The sequence below is a fragment of the Pan troglodytes genome, chromosome 18 (assembly GCF_028858775.2).
Source record: "Pan troglodytes isolate AG18354 chromosome 18, NHGRI_mPanTro3-v2.0_pri, whole genome shotgun sequence".
NCBI lineage: Eukaryota > Metazoa > Chordata > Mammalia > Primates > Hominidae > Pan > Pan troglodytes.
In genome coordinates, this window is record NC_072416.2 from 37544340 (window position 1) to 37556896 (window position 12557).

Consider the following 12557-nt stretch of genomic DNA (forward strand, 5'->3'; position numbering starts at 1 on the left):
TTGTATTAATACAGGAGAATGGGGTGTGCATTTCTGAAAGTCCAGAGTTGTAGGGGCAAAGAAGAGATTTCTGGAGTCCCCTGCATGCCTGCTTACAGAGGTTTCCTTCCTGATATTGTCAACTTCTACAATTCTTGCTCTGGCTCCATTTTAAAGCCCTGAGCAGTTAAGTGTCTTTTCCCAACCCTCATTTATACTACCATGAGGCTCCTTTGTAACATGAAATGTACAATGTGACCAATTGTTGGCTGCCCAAACAAACATACGTTAGGACTTTTCACTCTGGCCTCCTATACTGAAACATCATTCACATTTAGTAAAGGAAGGGGCACTCTGCTAAACTCACCACATTCTTTACTTTATGGAGTCAGATAGAGATATTCCACTAAGTCCTTTTGCTTGATCCCATAGAGACCATCCTAGGAAAACTGAATTAATATGAAAGCAGGTAGAGTGAATATTCATTAAAGTCATTTACAACAACATCCAATAGTGTCTCCAAGTGGAACAGATATTTAGAAACCATTTGGCAGGAGATAGGATGGGGAAAGAGAGTGGCTGATGCATGCTGAGAAGTAGGAGGAACAATCCAGTTTTTTAAATATTGTTCTTGTTAAGAGTCTGTTTATCATGTTAAACACAGTCAAGTGGTCAGTTGGGTCTAATAATTCAGTAACTGAGAACAGATGGAGAATACATGGATATGTGTCTGTGTGTACACTGACATGCAAAATCAGTTGCCCTGACTTTATCTTACTTACATCAATCTATTTACTGATTTTGATAGGAAGAGTATGTATTTTAGATACCTCAAGAGTATCTCCTGAAATACTTCCATATTCTTGCCTTTTGAAGAATCTTTTTAAAGGAAGAAAAATAATTATTAGCAAAGAATTCACATTCCCAATGGCTCCATTTTCATCTCCTTAATCCAGTGTTAAAATTCATGGCTTGGGAAAAGTGGGATGTTTACAATGCCTATCTATACCATTTATCTATACCATTAGTTTTAATAGCCTGTTCACATGAACAATTTCTAAGTATATGGTAAAAGAAACTAAACTAAAATAATAATGCATTATATTTGAAAACATCAGTATCCTGTACACAAAACTTCCATAAGTAGTTCTTCCTAGATTGAAACTAGAACTAATCCATTTTCAAAATCATCTATATTTTTCTGAAGACAAAAAATGTTGCTACAGATAATTGCCATAGGCTGCAAATATTCTGATTCATCCAGTATTTCTCTCTTGTTGCATGTTGTATAGATAAATATAATGCATCAATATTAGGATAGCGTATATTTTGTTAAATGTTAATGCAGAATTCTAAATTTTCTAGCATTCACAGAAAAGCAAGCTACTGATAGTAAGTAGTATTTAAAGAGAAATCTTATCTACTACAATGAATTGAGAAATCCAGGATATTAAGACCACAAAAATGATTGTTTAGATGATTTAATTATAGCACAACAGGCTTTTCTGCTGATAATGTTTTAATTATGTTTTAATAACCCAATCTCAACAAACATAGCTAGAGTACAAATGATGAGCACAAAAATCCATCTCATCTGTAGCTCAGACTAGTATTTCAAATGTAATTTCTCTATTAGTAATTTAGTCTGATTTTTATAATTCATTAGAATAAATCAATAACTGACTTAGAAATCACTTCTGTGATTTTTTTCCACAGAAACATTAACAATACCACAAGCATTAAAATGTTGAGAAATATTTGTATATGATGATGTCAGTGGATGTTCCTTTCCTCAGCTAATAAATTCTAGTATAAAGTTTTCAGATCTGTACACAAAAATGGATCATAAAAATATAATCATGGTAGAAACTAGCAATTTTATGAATGTGGAGAAAGAGTTCAAATAGTACTTTTGTACCATACTGTGTCCATGCAAAGCTTCATTCAATCAAACAAAAACAATACTGAATTTATTATGTTAAAATATTTAAGGACACTCTGGTAGATGAGATCATTTTCCTGCATTTGTTCACACTCTCTCCTATCTCCATCTCTAAGGGACAGATATAATTCCCCACTCCTTGACTTTGATCCTTGCTATGTGATTTTGCTTAAGCCAAAGGGGTATCTTAGAGGATTTCAGGCAACAGAAGCCTGGCATGTTTTTGCACAGGCAGGTTGCACTCCTGACTTTTGCCATAACAATAACATGCTTCAAGTACCCGGGAGGGCTGAGGAGAATCACAAATACATAGAACAGATCTGGACACCAGCTGCAGCTTCAAGCCAATGCTAGCCAAGCCCAGCCTAGATCAGCTGAACTGCGTCTGACCAGAGGTGCATGAACAAGGAAGGCAACGCGGTGGACCTGGGCCAGATGAGCAGCTTCTACATTGGCCTGTGTTCCCGCCTCCACTGCAACATTTTCTCCTACCACTACTCCGGCTACGGTGCCAGCTCGGGCAGGCCCTCCGAGACGAACCTCTACGCCGACATCAACGCTGCCTGGCAGGCCCGGCGCACCAGGTGAGGGCGACCCCGGGCGCAGCTCAGCCTGGGCACACCCGAGAGGGGACCAGGCCAGGGGCCAGGGGCCGGGTGGAGGGGCGGGCTTCCCTGGGAGGAAGGTGGGCGGCCCTGCAGGAGGGGAGCCACAGTGGACGCATGCTGCCAGAGAGCCGGACAGGTGAGCTCAGGCGTGCGGGTGCCGCCTCCACATGGCTGAGGTGTGGCCAGGAGGTCCCCCCACACCCTGGCCTGTGGAGCCAGGCTCCCTGGGATCCCCTGGCCTGAGGACAGGAAGGGGCTGAGCTTGTCACAGGGGCGTGGACGCCACCCGGCGGGAGGGGGTGGGTGGTGTCAGGGGGTCTGTGCATGTGTGGCTGGGAGCCCACGGGCTGAGGCCGCACTTGGGGCCAGGTGAGGCGAGGCTGCTGCATCGAGGTCCCAAGGCCTGGCCCATGAGGCCCCGTGGCTGTGGAGCTCAGCCATCCCGGGGCAGGGCCTGCAGGGTCAGGTGCAGACCCCCAGCACACACCTGAGGTCTCGGCCAGCTTCGATTCCAGATCCAGCCCTCCTAATCATCCAGGTCCCCAGCCCTGCGCTTGCCTGGGCCCTTCACTGGTGTTTGAGCACCGCCCGGGCCAGTGCTGCTCTGGACCAGAAGACCCTCGTGGGCCTCTGGAGGCCTTTCCTGCTCGCCACCCGCTGGGGCTGTCTCGTCCTGGCCCTGCCCTGCCCAGCCCAGTGGTCTGACCCGCTCCTGCAGGGGCCAGGGGCAGCTCTGAGAAGTCAGAGGCCCTGGGGAGGTGGGGTCCTCGTTGCCTTGGCAATATCCCAGGCAGTCCCTGCTGTGGGCGTGGGAGCTGGGTCCCCTGGCACCACCCTGGCTCTGGGGGCCTCCCGGCAGTGTGGGGCGCCGAAACCAAGCACCACTTCATGCAGCTTCCTGGGCCCCCTCCTGTGTCTACTGCCCGGGGCACTGGCAGAGTCACACCACCCATGGCCAGTTCTGAGCTCTGTCTACTCCGCCATCTGTCCTGCTGTCGCTTTGTCCTGCAGGATCCTCGGCCCAGAGCTGTGAGGGGGAGGCCAGATCGCACTCAGGGCCTCTATGGAGGATGTGTCTTGTTTGATTGTCTGAGTGGTGACATCTAGGTGGCAGCTGGGGGCTCCTGCCTGGAGCAGGTGACAGGGCTGGGCTGGCTCAGCACACTACTGGCCTTGGCTGCCAGGGAGCAGGCCAGGGAGGCTGAGGCAGAGCTGCAGCCACAGGCACAAGCCAGGCAGCATCCTTTGGGGCATGGGTGAGCAGTGAGCTGTGGAGTGCTGCCAGGAGGCTGGGATTCCAGGCCAGGGAGGGAGACAGCCCTGCTGGTGGAGTCCAAATGCCAGCCAGACAGGACACACACCTGCCCATGCTCCTGCCTCACAGGAGGGCATCTGCCTGGCATCAGAGCCTGGAGCTTGTGGGAGGAGAGTTCTGGGGTCTCAGCATCAACAGGGTGGCAGGTGGGTCCCGCGTGGTTGGGACTGGGCATGAGGAGGCCTTGGGACTGGTGCTGGATCAGCTGGGCCAGGGGCCGCACACCAGTGACCTGGGAGTGGGGGTGGCCCTGGGTGGGAGCTGGTGGTGCTGAGGTGGCAGAGGACTTGTCCACTCCCAAGGGAAGGCGCTGGTGGGAGGAGATGCTGTCCCCGCAGCCACCATCCTCGATGTTGACCTGGGTTGGGCTGGCACCTCATTGGGCATGGGACGCTGAGAGTCCAAAATTGGGTGGAGACATCTGGGGACACAGCTGCCTGAATTCCTCATGGCCAAGGCGGTAGGCAAGGACTGCAGGGAGGAAGAGTGTACCCTGTCCCGGCCAGTGCACCAGGAACGGCTTTCTAACCTGGGCAGGAAGGCGTGAAGCATTCAGGATGTGGGAGGGCACACAGTTCCCAGTGTGCGCCTAGGGGTGACCAAGAGGAGGAGAGGTGCCAGGGCTTCCCCTACCCTAGCCCGAGGGGACTCCCTAGCCAGGATCCAGCAGATCCTGGCTAGGAAACGCCAGTGAACCATAGTGGCAGGGAACAGGACCAGGCCGCCGGCTCCGCCCACCGCTGCGGTGTTGGGGGGCTGGGGGTGGCCCTTGAGACTGGTGTGGAGCCTGGGCCTGACCAAATGACTTGGCTGAGCAGGGAGACTGGAGAGTCGCATCCGGAGCTGGGCCCGGGGACGCCCGCTGGCAGGAGGGGTGCGCGCGCGTTGGAGGCCTGGGCTGAGCCTGCTCAGGTGCCGCCAGGTACCACATCAGCCCAGACGGCATCATCCTGTACTGGCAGAGCATCGGCACGGTGCCCACCGTGGACCTGGCCTCGCGCTACGAGTCCGCCACGGTGGTGCTGCAGTCGCCGCTCACCTTGGACCTGAGCGTCGCTTTCCCGACACCAAGACCTACTGCTTCGACGCCTTCCCCAAGTGAGCAGGCTGGGGCGGGGACGGGGGCGGGGACGGGGGCGGGGGCGGGGGCGGGGGCGGAGCGGGGCGGGGCCCGGGCCTGGCGAGGTCTCACCCGCCCCACGCCTCTCCCGCAGAATCCAGAAGGTGTCCAAGATCACGCCGCCCGTGCTCATCATCCAGGACACGAAAGACGAGGTGATGGACTTCTCGCACGGGCTGGCGCTCTACCAGCGCTGCCCCAACGCCGTGGAGCCGCTGTGAGTGGAGGGCGCCGGGCACAAAGACATCCAGCTCTACAGCCAGTACCTGGAGCGCCTGCGCCGCTTCATCTCCCAGGAGCTGCGCAGCCAGAGCGCCTAGCAGCCCCCGGGGCCCCAACCGGCCGGACCTCAGCAATAAGGCGGCCCCCGGACCTCACCCCGCGCCGGCCCCCCCAGGGACTGCATGTGGACCCCCGGGCGGCCCGGGGGACCCCGCCCCGACCCAGGGGCCATGGACGATGTACAGGCAACAGAGCTACGCACTCCTTTCCTTTTGGAAGCAAGAAGAAAAATCGTGAAAACGGAAATTAAAGATTTAAATTTTTTTTTAAAAAACACAATGTTTATTAATATACTCCAAAGTTTTTCTTTTTTTTTTTTTTTTGAGACGGAGTCTCACTCTGTCGCCCAGGCCGGAGTGCAGTGGCGCGATCTCAGCTTACTGCAACCTCCGCCTGCCAGGTTCAAGCGATTCTCCTGCCTCAGCCTCCCGAGTAGCTGGGACTACAGGCGCGTGCCAGCATGCCCAGCTAATTTTTTGTATTTTTAGTAGTTACGGGGTCTCACCGTGTTAGCCAGGATGGTCTCAATCTCCCAACCTCGTGATCCGCCCGCCTCGGCCTCCCAAAGTGCTGGGATTACAGGCGTGAGCCACCATGCCCGGCCGTTTTGCATAGATTTTTTAATGCAGAATCATGGTGGCAATGGCTAATGGCTACCAAGGTGCCATCGTTCAACAATCCTGTTATTCAGTCATCATATCTACTATGTGTAAGCCATAATATCTTCTAAAATGAATTATAACTATTTTCTAATTGAAATAAATGGTATCACAATATTTCACTAAGTAATCTCTGCTAGTTTAGTCTCTAGTTCATCTCCACGGAATGCCTTCTGAGTTCCTATAATTGTGACTAATTCTCCGAGACGACATCAGAAATATCAGTATAAACTATGAAACCTACAAAGGGGATTCCTCTTTTTCCTTTTTATTATAGAGATGCTTTTCTGTTTGTTTTCTGCAAGCAAGCATGGTCTTAATCAATTTTGTATGCCCGTACCTAGGAGAGCCCCTGATTCATAATAAGACCTCAATAAGATTTGTTGAATAAAGTGAAAATATTATTTTTAGCTTTCCCTCACCATTTTCTTCAAAACAGACTAGTTCATAACTGAAATAGGCATTGTTTCTAGAAAACAGTCACTCCAACTGATCCCCTCATTTAATCATTTTTGTACTCCCTGAATCTATCATAATACCTGGCACATAGTGGGTAAGTAATCAATATTTGTTCACTGAACTAATGGAAGCATGAGTGAATGAAACAATACAGGCATTTTAAAAGTATAATTCAAGATTGAAAGCATATTACTTGTCATTAGAGTGATTTTAAACAGCTAAGTATATGATAATTAGGAAGATTTACTTTCCTGCTTCATTTAAATTTTAAATTTAGTGATCAAGGTAATTATGATTTTCATTCATTTATTCAATAAATGAATGTTTAATATTTTTTGTCTCACATGATAGATACTGGTCAAAGACATTACAATGATATTATACATAAAGATTTGTTTTAAATTTACAATATCTTGAAATTTTTCTCTTGTTAATCTACAAAGTATATTTATAGGTTAGGAAATATACTTTTTAAAATGTCAGATAATGATCTTTTTATTTTCTATTTTGTATTATTATTTTTTTTTTTGATACAAGGTCTCACTGTGTCACCCACGCTGGAATGCAGTGGCATAATCATGGCCCACCACAACCTTAACCTCCCAGGCCCAGGTGATCCTCCTACCTCAGCCTCCTGAGTTGCTAGGACTACAGGTGCCCGCCACCTTGCCCAGCTAACTTTTTACTTTTTTTTTTTTTTTGGTAGAGATGAGTTTTCACCATGTTGCCCAGGCTGGTCTTGAACTCCTGGGCTCAAGCAAAACGGCAGCCTTGGCCACCCAAAGTGTTAGGATTACAAGCATGAGCCAGCACTGTGGGGCAGATAATGATAGTTTTTCAAGAATCGGTAAAACATTGTCCTTCAATGAATTAGTGCAGAAGCATGAAAAAAATCTATTATGAGCAAATCTGTGAAACAGATGTTGAAATTAGTATTCTAATAAGGCTTTTGTGCTTTTTGATGATACAAAATAATTTTGCTATGACAATACAGTTACTTAAATGAGAAGTATGAATAACTTGCTTTGATATGTTTGTGGTATGTTTCACTTATTTTTTGAGAAGGGTAATTATTAAATTTAAACTATATATGTAAAGAGTGCACATCAAATATTTTAAAACCCTGAAGAGTTAGGTCTTCATTTCAAGAATTGTTAAGTGTCTTAAGAACATATTTATTTTCTAGAAATGTTGAGCCTCTTCTTGGGTAATGTGATTCTTTTAAAAATTTTGGAAGGATTTCTTATTACATTAAAAATGAATGTATACAATAGGAAGTTACTAGGATAAAGTGAATTTAGCAGCTATCTTGCTTTGTTATATGTCTTATAAATTAAAATTACATTTTCATAATTAAAAGCCAAGCTCATTTGCTTTGATAAGACTAAGAGGAAAGGAGTATTAAATGAAGTTAAATTAGATTTTACCATCTTTTTAATAAGTTTCAGGCCTGGTTTGATAATATATTCCCAGATGCATAATTTAAAAATGATCTTTTGGCCGGGTGCGGTGGCTCAAACCTGTAATCCCAGCACTTTGGGAGGCCGAGGCGGGCGGATCACGAGGTCAGGAGATCGAAACCATCCTGGTTAACATGGTGAAACCCCATCTCTACTAAAAATACAAAAAATTAGCTGGGCGTGGTGGCCGGCGCCCGTAGTCCCAGCTACTCGGGAGGCTGCGGCAGGAGAATGGCGTGAACATGGGAGGCGGAGCTTGCAGTGAGCCGAGATCACACCACTGCACTCCAGCCTGGGCGACAGAGCGAGATTCTGTCTCAAAAATAAATAAATAAATACATAAACACATAAATATGAATTTAGTGAGAGCTGGTTATAGTTTGGAACCTCATTTGTGAAATAAACCACATTTCAAAATATTTTAAGCAGAAATACATGTAAGTTTTAGCCTATAAATTACCAGAATTTATCCTAGTCACCTAAATAAAAAATATAAAAGTTCTACATTTTAACGTCCTTTCAACATTTTATGACCAGAAAACCCAGCAGATAAACAGCTCAGGTCTTAATGGGAAATGATAACATATAAGATCAGAGGCATCCGCATAAATAAATTTGTATCCAACACAAAACAATTACATATGCTTTAATCAAAAAGAAATTACCAATGGCCAACCCCAATCCCACTACTTTCAAAAAAAAGTCCTCAAGCTTTCCTTTCCAGTTGAATGTACACTGATGGAAATGGTTGTTTTATGCAGACAATTGATGTTTTTAAATGAAATGTCTAATAGGGAAATCAGTGCATTACACTACCCATTCGAGAAAGCAGCCTTCCATTGAATTTACTCAGACAAACTAATTGCTGAATTAGATGACCATGGAAAGTTATTGAGGGCATATCCAGTGCTTCCTTCTGAACCAAAACTAAATCTGTTTTGGTCAGTACTGCATTGCTATTCAAAATCAAGAACTGTTCGTCTCTCTGGAATATTAGTATCATAAGCCTAGGGAGGTGACAATGTCATGCAATGGAGTTGTGGGGAAAGGAGTCAGAGTGCTGTGGCAATTCCCCGACCAAGGGAAAGAGTCTGTAGAAGTTCATAGAATCAGCTGACGTGCTATGGTCAAAGAATTCGCAATTAGCAATTGACCAATCAATTATGATTAACTCATTCTGTATGACTATCATAGGCTATTAAAAATAGGAAAGGTGTTTCTAAAGTGTGTTTCATAACAAGTGATCTAATGATAAAAGCTTGGGCAGTTTTCAGAATACAAAAATTCCAAGATACTAATATCTTTAAAAACTCCTGTCATTGTGTGTGTGTGTGTGTGTGTGTGTGTAAACACTACCTGTGTAATCATCTATTGAGATTTAAATTAGAACTTTTCTCAGTGTATCAGAGTTCTAAAGGTACTATTTATTATATTGGTATCCTAGGAACAGAGTGAAAAAAGGCAAAGAGGTAATTTAGCACAGTCTTTTTCTACTAAAATCAAAGTGTCTCTCATCTCTGCCTGAATCCACTACATTGTGATTACTGAAATACATATTATAGAATATCTACTTATTTTGTGGATTTAGGCAATGATTATGATTATTGCTTTTCTCACATCTAAAAATCTAATTTATATTATACATGAAGACATTTTGTAAAGAAGTTTTGGTCTCTATAAAAAATGAATGCTTAATAGAAACGTAATATTATTTTATGTTATTTGAATTGTTAGGTTTAAGAAAATAAAATGTTTTTTAAATCTATTACTTTTAACGACACTGTAACATTTATTGGTTTTGCAATAAAATAAATCCAGAAAATTGCTGTGATATTACTTTTTATGTTTCTTATTGAAAGTAGGTCAATTAATTTCTAAGCAATGGGGCAATATAATTGTCAACTAACAGTGCTCAAGCAGTTAGGATTTTAACTGCTGACATTATTTTCTTTGAAAAATGATAGATGTCATTTAGTGTTTAAAGATAAATTGCTGCATAACTGTGACTTTTTTGCTGATAACTTTGCCGTAAGCAAACATAATATGACCAAGAAATTTCAAAGTAAGTTTGATAGGTGAGCAAATCTAAATTAAAAAGGGTCTCATATTTCCTCAATCAGATATACTAAGATCAACCAAATGTTGTTTTCAATCTATAATATTAAAGGGCAATTGAGTCTGACTCAAACATCTGGAAACGTTAATGTTAACACTTAGGAATATGTCTCCCCATAGGAAAATCTTCACTGGCCATGGGCTATACCACATTTATCACAGGTGATTTTCAAAGGGACAAATATTGCCTATTTCACAAACAGGTCTGGAATGCAGGAAACTGCCAGAAATTAAGTGAGAGTTTGCACAATGGCTGACCCGGAGGAAGATGTCAGAGTCACAGATGGAAAAGGGAGGTGCATGACTCCCCTCTGTTGCCAAGGTTCCCATTCTCAATTCAGAAGGATTTGCAGAGGGGGTGAAGGAATATTGAAGTTTCTGAGATATTCCTTAAGGACAAAGCTATAATCCAGTTATCTATTTACATCAGATCTCAGCTTTTTTTTTTTTTTTTTGAGGAGGGTGCGGGAGGGGATGTGCGCAGAACATACATATAGGGCTTGTCCTAAAGGATGAAATAAAATTGTGTATGCTATGACCTCTCTAGGAAGCCTCTAAACTTTTCTTATAAATTGTCTTCTAACTAAAATATTTCTTTTGGTCATCCTTGGAGTACTCCCAGGTGACACACAGCTCAGGCTAACATTTCTACAGGACTGCTGCCTTGATCTCTAGAGAGTCCAATGATGTTCCATACCAATATGTCTGAGAGTCACTGCCAAGCTTCCACCCACAACCTTAACACACAGAGAAAGCTGACACTTTCTGTTATCTATAATTTTCCTTGAGAAAAACGTGGCAATATGTATCAAAATACAATTATTAGTTTCAATATGTAGAATGTATTACAAGAAAAAAGAAAGATGCCAAAAACATTTTATGTCTGCTGATATTCCTATTAGTCTTTATTATCATGAAAATCTGGTCACAACCTAAATATCCAACTTTAGGTGACTAGATGAAGTAAAACTGTAATCTTTCCATATGATAGAAAAATATGCCAGCACTAACAACCAGATAGCAGGATATTTAATGCTATGGTAAAGTATTTGTTTTGTGTGGTCAGGTGAGCAGTTCAGATCATAAAATCAAATGTGCCCTACGATCTTATTTATTTAAGTAAAGTATTGATGTATTTATATGTATAATTAAGTATAGAAAAAAGCCTAGATGGCTTCTCTTATAAGTCTTTTCATTGTTTTATAAATGTATCAATATTTATTTTTCACTTTTTCCATCAGATTTCCTAGAATAATAAAATTCAATTCCCTCTGATGAGCATTCATTATTCTTTTATTTTTTGAGACGGAGTCTCGCTCTATCTCCTGGAGCTAGAGTGCAGTGACCTGATCTCAGCTCACTGCAGCCTCCGCCTCCTGGGTCATTATTCTTACAGTAAGAAAAAATGAATGTTACTAAATATCTTCTCTGTCCTAGATCAACTAAGTATATACAAGGTGCCAAATACAGTTAATAAAATGTTTTATCCATTCATAGGTTTTTGCAGTACAATTTTTTTTATGATTCCATTGTCTTATAGTCTCCACTAATAGTTTTGGTGTGAATTTATACTCTAAAGGAAAGGTGACAGCCTTATACAATCTCAGAGCTTAAGTACTATCCACATGCTAGTGCTTACAAACATACACTTTCAGTTGTGTGGTCTCCCTGAGTTCTGCCATCCCTCTTGGGTATCTAATAAGCATCTCACAGTTAACAAAACCACTGATTTCTAATCAATCCCAGGGACCCTCCGCCAGGCCTGCTCCTCTCTCAGAGTTCCTTTTCTCACTTAGTGACACTATCATCCCACCAAACCTCGCTATCATCTTTCTTCTGTCTCCCAAATTTCCAATCCATTAACAAATCCCAATAACCCTGCTTCCAATATTTGTCTAAATCTATGCACTTCTCAGCTTATCCACTCTTATTATTCTAGTTCCAATTATGTGGTCTTCTGTCTGTATTACTTTCTTTTTTCATTCTTTCATGCAGGGACCATTTTTCATAGTGAAGTCCTCATAAAACATAGATTAAATTGTATCAGCTTCTGCTTACAGTTTTTATTTATTTATTAAATTTGTGATGTATTTGTATTTATTTATTTATTTTGAGACAGAGTCTTGCTCTGTCACCCAGGCTGGAGTGCAGTGGCGCGATCTTGGCTCACTGCAAGCTCTGACTCCTGGGTTCAAGCGATTCTTCTTCCTCAGCCTCCCGAGTAGCTGGGATTACAGGCATGTGCCACCAAGCTCGGCTAATTTTTGTATTTTTAGTAGAGACGAGGTTTCACCATGTTGGCCAGGCTGGTCTCAAACCCCTGACTTCAGGTGATCTGCCCACCTCAGCCTCCCAAAGTGCGGAGAGTACAGGCATGAGCCACTGCGCCCAGCTAGCTCTGCTTACAGTTTTTAAATGACTTCTTAGTCTACTTAGGAGAAAATATAAACTCTTTACCAGAGCCTACTGGACTTCCCAAAACATGATGTATGTTCATCTCTTCCCTTTAGCTCACTCTGTTTTAGCCGACTGACCTTCTGTTCTCTGAGTAAAACAAACTTATTCCTGCAACGGGGCCTTTACACCTACTTTGCCTTCTGCCCCAGAAACAGTTCTCA

The 12557-nt window shown here is 43.6% G+C and overlaps 1 pseudogene; it reads left to right on the forward strand.

The window, feature by feature from the left end:
• Positions 1–2320: 2320 nt before the first annotated feature.
• Positions 2321–5284, forward strand: LOC749774 (alpha/beta hydrolase domain-containing protein 17A-like; annotated as a pseudogene).
• Positions 5285–12557: the final 7273 nt, after the last annotated feature.